This window comes from Coregonus lavaretus, assembly GCF_964263955.1.
Source record: "Coregonus lavaretus genome assembly, contig: HAP1_SCAFFOLD_7090, whole genome shotgun sequence".
Lineage (NCBI taxonomy): Eukaryota > Metazoa > Chordata > Actinopteri > Salmoniformes > Salmonidae > Coregonus > Coregonus lavaretus.
The window spans coordinates 7,501-17,500 of record NW_028166454.1 but is presented as its reverse complement, the minus strand read 5'-3'; the positions used below and the strand labels follow the sequence as shown (position 1 = coordinate 17,500).

At 45.2% G+C, this 10,000-nt stretch overlaps 1 pseudogene across 1 annotated transcript in view; it reads right to left on the bottom strand.

The window, feature by feature from the left end:
* The window catches only part of LOC311114691 (fibrillin-1-like), a 25,915-nt pseudogene that overhangs the window by 10,575 nt on the left and 5,340 nt on the right, over positions 1 to 10,000 (bottom strand). Inside the window, exons 7-14 of the transcript in view lie at positions 8,820 to 8,942; positions 7,896 to 8,048; positions 6,689 to 6,742; positions 6,441 to 6,566; positions 5,825 to 5,950; positions 5,225 to 5,344; positions 4,917 to 5,054; positions 3,431 to 3,481 (exon numbers count right to left, since the gene is read on the bottom strand). The product of the transcript in view is annotated as a fibrillin-1-like (transcript). The remainder of the gene's footprint in view (positions 1 to 3,430; positions 3,482 to 4,916; positions 5,055 to 5,224; positions 5,345 to 5,824; positions 5,951 to 6,440; positions 6,567 to 6,688; positions 6,743 to 7,895; positions 8,049 to 8,819; positions 8,943 to 10,000) is intronic.

The window sequence follows — 10,000 nt, the reverse complement described above, 5'->3', positions numbered from 1 at the left end:
ATTTATTTTCCCTGGTTGACATAGACATGCTCAAGAAATTGATATCACAACTTAAGCCTTCTACCTGCCTTCTCGATCCTATTTCCACCACCTTCTTCAAAACAGTTTTGAATTGCATATTTGAAGAAGTGCAAGCTATTGTTAATCGCTCCCTGTTCACAGGCACTTTCCCCACTGCACTAAAAACTGCTATGGTGAAACCCCTTTTGAAGAAAAGTAATCTAGATTCTTCAGCTCTTAGCAATTTTCGGCCAATCTCCAACCTTCCATTGTTAAGCGTAATTCTGGAGAAATTACTTTTCAAACAGCTAAACTATTTTTTAAGTGCCAACTGTATTTTAAAAAAAATCTAATTTGGTTTTCGTGCCCACCACAGCACAGAGACAGCCTTAGTTAAAGTGGTAATGATCTCAGAGCCAACACAGATGCCAAACAGCTCTCTGTCCTTGTACTCTTGGATTTAAGTACTGCATTCGACACTGTTGACCATGATGTTCTTCTGGACAGCCTGGAGAGGTGGGTTGGCCTCTCTGGTCCAGTTCTAAATTGGTTTAGGACCTATTTAACCAGTCGAGAGTTTTTTGTCACCCTTGGTGAACATAACTCTGAGAAAATACATATCACATGTGGCGTTCCACAAGGTTCGATTTTGGGTCCGGTACTTTTCAGTTTATATCGGTTACCACTTGGCAGCATTATCAGAAAGCACAGCCTTTATTTTCACTGCTACGCAGACGATACACAACTTTACATTTCTGTGTCACCAGAGAATTTTAGCTCCACGGATAAATTATTAGACTGTATTAGTGTTTTAAATACTTGGATTGCTCACAACTTCCTCCGGCTAAATCAAGACAAGACTGAGGTACTTATTGTTGGAGCCAAAGCACAGAGAGAGAATCTGGCTGCACATTTTAATTCACGGGCAATAAAGATAAAACACCAGGTAAAAAACCTAGGTGTTATTTTAGATTCTGAACTCAATTTCGAATCACACATTAGGAATGTGACCAACATAGCTTTTTACCCCCTGAGGAACATTGCCAAGGTGCGTCCGTTTCTCTCTCAGGCTGATACCGAGACTCATCCACGTGTTTATTACAAGCAGGCTTGACTAAATCAAATCCAATTTTATTTGCCACATGCGGCGAATACAACAGGAGTAGACATTACAGTGAAATGATTACTTACAAGCCCTTAACCAACAATGCAGTTTTAAGAAAAATAAGTGAAGTAAAGTAAAAAATAGATAAGTAAAAAATACTAGACAGGCTCATTTTTTAAACTTGATCACTAATAGTCAGAATAATTTGAGAGTGCTCTTCCCTATGTGAACTTTCCTCCACACCTAAATGTGATGAGTTTGCAGAATATTTCAGAGATAAGATAACAAACAGGCTGGGCATCAGTCAAGCAAGGCCTGATGGGAAGTTTGATGATACACTACATGGCCAAATTAGTGGATTCGGCTATTTCAGCCACACCTGTTGCTGACAGGTGTATAAAATCGAGCACACAGCCATACAATCTCCATAGACAAACATTGGCAGTAGAATGGCCAAAAATAAAAAATAATATAAGAGCAGCAGCAAAATAAAATATCAGTAGGGAGGCTATATACAGGGGGTACCAGTACAGAGTCAATGTGCGGGGGCACTGGTTTGTTGAGGTAATTGAGGTAATATGTACATGTGGGTAGAGTTAAAGTGACTATGCATAGATAATAAACAGAGAGTAGCAGCAGCGTAAAGGGGGGGGGGGGGGTGGGCAATGCAAATAGTCTGGGTAGCCATGATTAGCTGTTCAGGAGTCTTATGGCTTGGGGGTAGAAGCTGTTAAGAAGCCTTTTGGACCTAGACTTGGTGCTCCGGTACTGCTTGCCGTGCGGTAGCAGAGAGAACAGTCTATGACTAGGGTGTCTGGAGTCTTTGACAATTTTTAGGGCCTTCCTCTGACACCGCCTGGTATATAGGTCCTGGATGGCAGTAAGCTTGGCCCCAGTGATGTACTGGGCCGTATGCACTACCCGAGGGCGAGCAGTGGCCATACCAGGTAGTGATGCAACCAGTCAGGATGCTCTCGATTGTGCAGCTGTAGAACTTTTTGAGGATCTGAGGACCCATGCCAAATCTTTTCAGTCTCCTGAGGGGGAATAGGCTTTGTCGTGCCCTCTTCACGACTGTCTTGGTGTGTTTGGACCATGATAGTTTGTTGGTGATGTGGACACCAAGGAACTTGAAGCTCTCAACCTGTTCCACTACAGCCCCGTCGATGAGAATGGGGGCGTACTCAGTCCTCTTTTTTTTCCTGTAGTCCACAATCAGCTCCTTTGTCTTGATCACGTTGAGGGAGAGGTTGTTATCCTGGCACCACACAGCCCTATAGGCTGTCTCATCGTTGTCAGTGATCAGGCCTACCACTGTTGTGTCGTCTGCAAACTTAATGATGGTGTTGGAGTTGTGCCTGGCCATGCAGTTATGGGTGAACAGGGAGTACAGGAGGGGACTGAGCACGCACCCCTGAAGGGCCCCCATTGTGAGGATCAGTGTGGCAGATGTGTTGTTACCTACCCTTACCACCTGGGGGCGGCCCGTCAGGAAGTCCAGGATCCAGTTGCAGAGAGAGGTGTTTAGTCCCAGGGTCCTTAGCTTAGTGATGAGCTTTGAGGACACTATGGTGTTGAACGCTGAACTGTAGTCAATGAATAGCATTCTCACGTAGGTGTTCCTCTTGTCCAGGTGGGAAAGGGCAGTATGGAGTGCAATAGAGATTGCATCATCTGTGGATCTGTTGAGGTGGTATGCAAATTGGAGTGGGTCTAGTGTTTCTGGGATAATGTTGATGGGTGTTGATGTGAGACTACTGTAATGCTCTCCTGTCTGGTCTACCAAAAAAATACATTGGCCAACTGCGAAACATACAGAATGCTGCAGCACAGGTACTGACCAAGATAGACGGAGAGCACACATTACACCAGTTTCAAGGTCACTGCACTGGCTGCCTGTGAGTTTTAGAATTAGTTAATTAATTATTGGTTTTTAAATAAATCCACCATTGTGCACCCCAATACATGTCAGACATGCTTTTAAGTTATGTACCCTGTAGGTCCCTCTGGTCATTTTTAAAAGAGATCTTAAAACACACCTTTTTATCTTTGCTTTTCCTCAGGGGGCTTTTTAGTAGTTCAGTTTTATTGTTATTCTTTTGGTTTGTTGTCTAGTAAATATTTTCATTGTTTTTATTAGTTTTTTCCTGTGAAGCACATTGTGTTGCATTCCATGTCTGAAATGTACTGTGTAAATAAAGCTTGATTTGATTTGGTTTGATACATGCCATTGCAAACAATCTATACAAAAAACTGCATTATAACCCGTTTTTTAAATCAAACACTGGATTTGAGGGAATATGTGTATTTGCAAAAAGTTGTTACCTTCACAGATGGTCCCTCTGACTCTGGCATAACCCTTAGTGCAGAACTGATCTGAAAGAGGAGGAAGAAGAGAGAACAGGCCATATTAAAACGACCGCACATTCTATACTCAGCTGTGAGACCCTGGCCTATAGGCTCTGATGTGTAATAGGTCTGGTCATGACCTGACCGGGAAAAACTCCTGGCCCCAGTTATAAGATCATTCACACTTGGTACAGAGGCCTAGCTACAGTACAGGTTCTAATTCTCACCTAGCTACAGTACAGGTTCTAATCCTCCCCTAGCTACAGTACAGGTTCTAATTCTCACCTAGCTACAGTACAGTTTCTAATCCTCACCTAGCTACAGTACAGGTTCTAATTCTCACCTAGCTACAGTACAGTTTCTAATCCTCCCCTAGCTACAGTACAGTTTATAATCCTCACCTAGCTACAGTACAGGTTCTAATTCTCACCTAGCTACAGTACAGGTTCTAATTCTCACCTAGCTACAGTACAGGTTCTAATCCTCTCTAGCTACAGTACAGGTTCTAATCCTCACCTAGCTACAGTACAGTTTCTAATCCTCCCCTAGCTACAGTATAGGTTCTAATCCTCCCCTAGCTACAGTACAGGTTCTAATTCTCACCTAGCTACAGTACAGGTTCTAATTCTCACCTAGCTACAGTACAGGTTCTAATTCTCACCTAGCTACAGTACAGGTTCTAATTCTCACCTAGCTACAGTACAGGTTCTAATTCTCACCTAGCTACAGTACAGGTTCTAATTCTCCACTAGCTACAGTACAGGTTCTAATCCTCCCCTAGCTACAGTACAGGTTCTAATTCTCACCTAGCTACAGTACAGGTTCTAATTCTCTCCTAGCTACAGTACAGGTTCTAATCCTCCCCTAGCTACAGTACAGGTTCTAATTCTCACCTAGCTACAGTACAGGTTCTAATTCTCACCTAGCTACAGTACAGGTTCTAATTCTCCACTAGCTACAGTACAGGTTCTAATCCTCACCTAGCTACAGTACAGTTTCTAATCCTCCCCTAGCTACAGTATAGGTTCTAATCCTCCCCTAGCTACAGTACAGGTTCTAATCCTTCCCTAGCTACAGTACAGGTTCTAATCCTCCCCTAGCTACAGTACAGGTTCTAATTCTCACCTAGCTACAGTACAGGTTCTAATCCTCCCCTAGCTACAGTACAGGTTCTAATTCTCACCTAGCTACAGTACAGGTTCTAATTCTCACCTAGCTACAGTACAGGTTCTAATTCTCCACTAGCTACAGTATAGGTTCTAATCCTCCCCTAGCTACAGTATAGGTTCTAACTCTCACCTAGCTACAGTACATGTTCTAACTCTCACCTAGTTCACACTAGGCACAGGGTCTTCCCCAGGCCTCTCCCCATAGAAGGGCTATAGGTTAAATAGGTTATATAAGTTCTAGAGATTCTAGATGTTCCATAGGCTTCTATAGGGTTCTATAGGGTCCCACTAACCTGGTTCACACTTGGCACAGGGGCTTCCCCAGGCCTCTCCCAGTGTGGAGCAGCAGTGGGATCTCAGAGTGGCTCCGTTGATGTTGATCTCACAGCGTCCGTTAATCACCTTCAGCCAACATGTGCCTTTACTGGTCTCTACAGGGACAGGGAGAGGGAGGGCAGATGACTGTGCTATCACACAGCATAACAACATTTCATGGCTGACATTTTAGCCCTTCAAATAGTAGTCCCCTAATCCTGTGGTCAAAAGTAACGTCCTCCCACAAACACACACACACACAGCAGGGGTTGTTATACTCACTTACCTATACACTGTGTTTTAGAGGCGTCCAGCGTGCTGCCTGCTGAGCAGAGACACGCGTAGGACCCCGGGCTGTTCTTACAGTCCCCGTTCACACACGGCTTCGACTCACACTCATCAACGTCTGCAGGAGACAACACTCATTCATCAATATCGACAAGAAACACACACATCTATATGAATTAGAGGAGAAAACTCATCCACAAATCAACATCTACAGGAAGACATGATGTTCTACCATGTCTTTCTTTTTATTCCTGACAAGCTTCTGTTCTGTGTGACAGACCGACAGCAGGGTTGGGGTCAACTCCATTTAAATTCCAGACAATTCCGGAAGTACCTTGAAATTCCAATTCCAATTCAAAATGTGGAATTGGAATTGGGTTTACTTTCTGAATTGACTGAAATTTAAATGGGATTGAACCCAACCCTGACAGACAGACAGACAGACAGACAGACAGACAGACAGACAGACAGACAGACAGACAGACAGACAGACAGACAGACAGACAGACAGACAGACAGACAGACAGACAGACAGACAGACAGACAGACAGACAGACAGACAGACAGACAGTAAATTGTCTGGGCCAGTGTATCTAACCTTCGCAGACATCCGTCTCAGCGTGGAACAGGAAGCCGGTGGGACAGTGGCAGGTGAAACTACCTGGAGTGTTCCTGCACAGGCCGTTGTCACACAGTAGCCTGTTCACTGCACACTCATCTATGTCTGAGAGGAGACAGATACACAGACAGAGGTAATACCACATAATTATATCTTACAACTCATTTAATAGGATCTCTATGGTTAATACATTCATCTACAGTATGTCTGAAGAGACACTCAGACACATACAGACAGACACTCAGTCAGACACTCAGACAGACAGACAGACAGACAGACACTCAGACAGACAGACACGCAGACAGATAGACAGAGACTCAGACAGACAGACACGCAGACAGACAGACAGACAGACACTCAGACAGACAGACAGACAGACAGACACCCAGACAGACAGACAGACAGACAGACAGACAGACAGACAGACAGACAGACAGACAGACACCCAGAGAGACAGACACTCAGACAGACAGACACTCAGACAGACAGACACCCAGACAGACAGACACCCAGACAGACAGACAGACAGACAGACAGACAGACATAGCAACATCAGGCTAATACACTCATCTTAAGGATAAGTCATGGGACTTACCAACACAGTTTTTGCCAGTGGTGTCCACCTCGAAGCCTATGTTGCAGTTACACTTATAGGTCCTCAGCATGTTTTCACACACACCGTTCTGACAGATGTCCGGGTCCAGAGCACACTCATTGATATCTGGGAGAGATAAACACAAACAAACACACAGGCACACAACGTTAATATCTGGCAGAGCGAGACATTTAATTTAATTGAGACACCCCAGGTTAGTAAAGGTTCATTCTGATTTTGATCGTTACCTCTGCCATCGCTGGTGACGCCGGGGCCGTTAATACACAGAGCCAGGAACTCAGCTGCAAAACACACACACACACACACACACACACACACACACACACACACACACACACACACACACACACACACACACACACACACACACACACACAAACACACACATACACACACACAAGGGGTTAGTGAAACTACTAAACAAAATAACAGCATTTTGTGAAAACATCACATTTGCCAAAATCCAGAGATCTCAGAGCAAGTCATTTAATAACATGTTATTATCCATTTCCATGCTTTATCATTTGGTCTGGATGTATATGAAATGAACCCCTTAATGTGGTGGAACTTTGGCGTCTTTTTGATACTCAGGCTTTAACAGGCAGAGCTAATGAGAAATTACTGGTTGTACTGTGGGGCTGGGGGGTGGAGGGGTGTTGGGGGGTGGAGGCGTGTGGCGAGGTGGAGGGGTGGAGGGGGGTGGCAGGGTGGAGGAGTGGACGGGTGGAGGAGGTGGAGGAGTGGGGGTAGAGGAGTGGAGGAGTGGGGGTAGAGGAGTGGAGGAGTGGGGGGTGGAGGAGTGGAGGTGGAGGAGTGGGGATGGAGTGGTGGAGGAGTGGGGGGTGGAGGAGTGGAGGGTGGAGGAGTGAAGGAGTGGGGAGTGGAGGAGTGGAGGAGTGGGGGGTGGAGGATTGGAGGAGTGGGGGTAGAGGAGTGGGGGGTGGAGGAGTGGAGGAGTGGAGGAGTGGAGGAGTGGAGGAGTGGAGGAGTGTGGTTGGAGGAGTGGAGGGTGGAGGAGTGGAGGAGTGGAGGGTGAAGGAGTGAAGTGTTGGGAGTCAGACAGTCAGACAGTCAGACAGTCAGAGACTACAAGCCTCAGCAGATTAAGACAACATCACCATGACTTAATCTCCTGTTTCTGTGGATTGAATCAGATTAAGAGTTGGATGGTTTATAGTCACCAACCATAGAACATCAGTGCATGGTAACGCTGTTACTTTGTCATAGCCTTGACAGCCGTGAATATCAATACATGTAATCATGACTCAGGCAGAGGGAATGCCAAACTGCAGACTGATGACTCCATCTTGATCCCTCATAGCGTTCTGTCTGTTGGACATCAGTTGGCATGTGGTATTACTAATGTTAGTTGGGATGCCAAAACACATCATCCACTTCACTTAGGACAACTGCATGTTGTGTGTGTGTGTGTACCTGAGCTTTGGGGCGGGCATGGTTGGCCGGGCTCTCCAAAGGCGTACTCCACGCTGGCACAGCAGCACTCTGACTTGGTCACGGCTCCGAAGAATGGCTTCACACTCTGTCCCCGCTTGTAGCCTCCGTAACACGTGCTGCGCATATGTGTGTCTGGAATCCCGATACAGAGAAAACTATGACTCCACTCTCTATCTCTTCCTGTTTCTCTCTATCCTTCCCCTCCTCCTTTCCTCCCTCCTCCCTGTCCCCTCCCTCTATCCCTCCCTCCCTCGCTCAGACAAACAACAGTGAAACAAACTGGGTTGTGTATCGGGGGGATTGCAGCATTCCCCTGATCTGATATCATCCAGAACGAATGCAGTCGACCCAAACTGTGCACTTCCTGCCTGCCCCCTCACATGGGGAAACCAGGAATATGGTCCCAAACAAATACTATGTCCAAACTCTTAGAAAAAAGGGTTCTATAGGAGAACCCTTTGAAGAACCCTTTTGGGTTCCATGTAGAACCCTCTGTGGAAAGGGTTCTACATGGAACCCAAAAGGGTTCTACCTGGAACTCAAAAGGGTTCTTCTTCTTTTAGGTTCTAGATATAACTTTTTTTTCTAAGTATCAGTTTTGTAACTTTGATCCTGTAGGTCCTGTAGCTACTACTGAGAAACCAGCAGTTTGGGAGTCCTGGCTGTAAGGTGAGGGGTAACAGGGTGTTGCAATAATGCCTGTTTTCTGACATGTATTCTGGAACTAATCAAACAATATCAAACACTTAAAACGTAGAGCATAGGTAGAGTAGTACACATTATTAAAACATTATACATTATAGTACGTATCCTGTATTTGTGATTGATTAAACCAAATCAATCAATCAATCAATAATAGATTGATCATAGATCAGATGATAGATTATAGAGAGCGACACTCACCGACACAGACGCGTCCATCCAGACCCACAGCCAAACCAGCCATACACTCACACCTGAACGACCCCTCCGTGTTCACACAGTGGCCGTTCATACACATCCCTGGAGTCTCACACTCATCAATGTCTGACAAAGACACAGGGCAGACAGGAGGAAAGAGGGGGACAGGAGGGAGACAGGGGGAGAGACAGGGGAGACAGGAGGAAAGAGGGGGACAGAGGGGAGACAGGAGGAGAGACAGGGGAGACAGGAGGGGAGACAGGGGTGAACAGGGGAGTCAGGAGGGGAGACATGGGAGAACAGGGGAGACAGGGGAGAACAGGGGAGTCAGGAGGGGAGACAGGGGAAAGGGGGTAGGGGGTAGCAGGGGAACAGAGGTTAGGATAGGATACATTGGAACACTATGGGACGGTTTCCCAGTCCCAGATTAAGCCTACTGGACTAAAAATAACTTTCACTGAGTATACCAAACATTAGGAACACATTTTTTTGTCTTGCCCATTCACCTCTGAATAGCACACATACACAATCCATGTCTCAATTGTCTCAAGGCTTAAAAATCCTTCGTTAACCTGTCTCCTCCCCTTCATCTACACTTATAGAAGTGGATTTAACAAGTGACATCAATAAGGGATCATAGCTTTCACCTGGATTCACCTGGTCAGTCTATGTCATGGTAATAGCAGGTGTTCTTAATGTTTTGTACACTTACTGTATATTTTCTTTTGAGCATGTTTATTCCAGAAGTAGGCCTAACAAAGGTCTGGGAAACAGGCTCAATGTCATATCAACTGCCAAGTTATACCCACAAAATATCCTTCTGAATGTCCATGTAACTTCTCTTCTCTAGAGTCAATCTAGTCAAAGGAGTCAAGGTTGATTGTTTACTAAAGTTCTATAACTTCAAACAACTTCAACTCCCACAGATGAACGGTACTTGACATTATCGAGTGAAAATATTGTACTTGCAGTTTCCTAACCACTCTCTAAGGGCCACTTATTTCATGATTCAGCTATAATGGCTGTACAGTATAACTTCACTTTTTATCTCCCTGTAAGATCATATAACCCGACAGAAGAGAAAGCTTTCTCCTGCTCCAGTCACATAAGCCCATAATGTAAACCACAGTGGTGTATTCTAACAATTACCCTAATGACGTGTAAACAGTGATGTGTCTGGTTGC